A 253-nucleotide genomic window follows, 5' to 3' on the forward strand; every position below is an offset into this window, starting at 1 on the left:
ACCCGGGCCGCGATCGGCGACCTTCCTGCCCTCACCCCCGAGAGGTCCTGGGCGCTTCCGCTGGGACGGGAATTGGGGCGGGCGGGAGCCCCTTCCCGCCCGTGCGGGCAGGGTGAGGCCTGGGGAATGGGTGAGGGCCGCTGCCTCTGAACTGGCAGGCTGCTGCTCGGCGCTGGGCAGTGCTTCTGCTTGTCCCGGCACCCGAGCTTGTTCCTGTGCTCCTTTTTTCCCTGTAGCGAGTGCCTTGGTGTTG

The sequence above is a fragment of the Eurypyga helias genome, unplaced genomic scaffold (genome assembly GCF_000690775.1).
Source record: "Eurypyga helias isolate BGI_N326 unplaced genomic scaffold, ASM69077v1 scaffold44948, whole genome shotgun sequence".
Lineage (NCBI taxonomy): Eukaryota > Metazoa > Chordata > Aves > Eurypygiformes > Eurypygidae > Eurypyga > Eurypyga helias.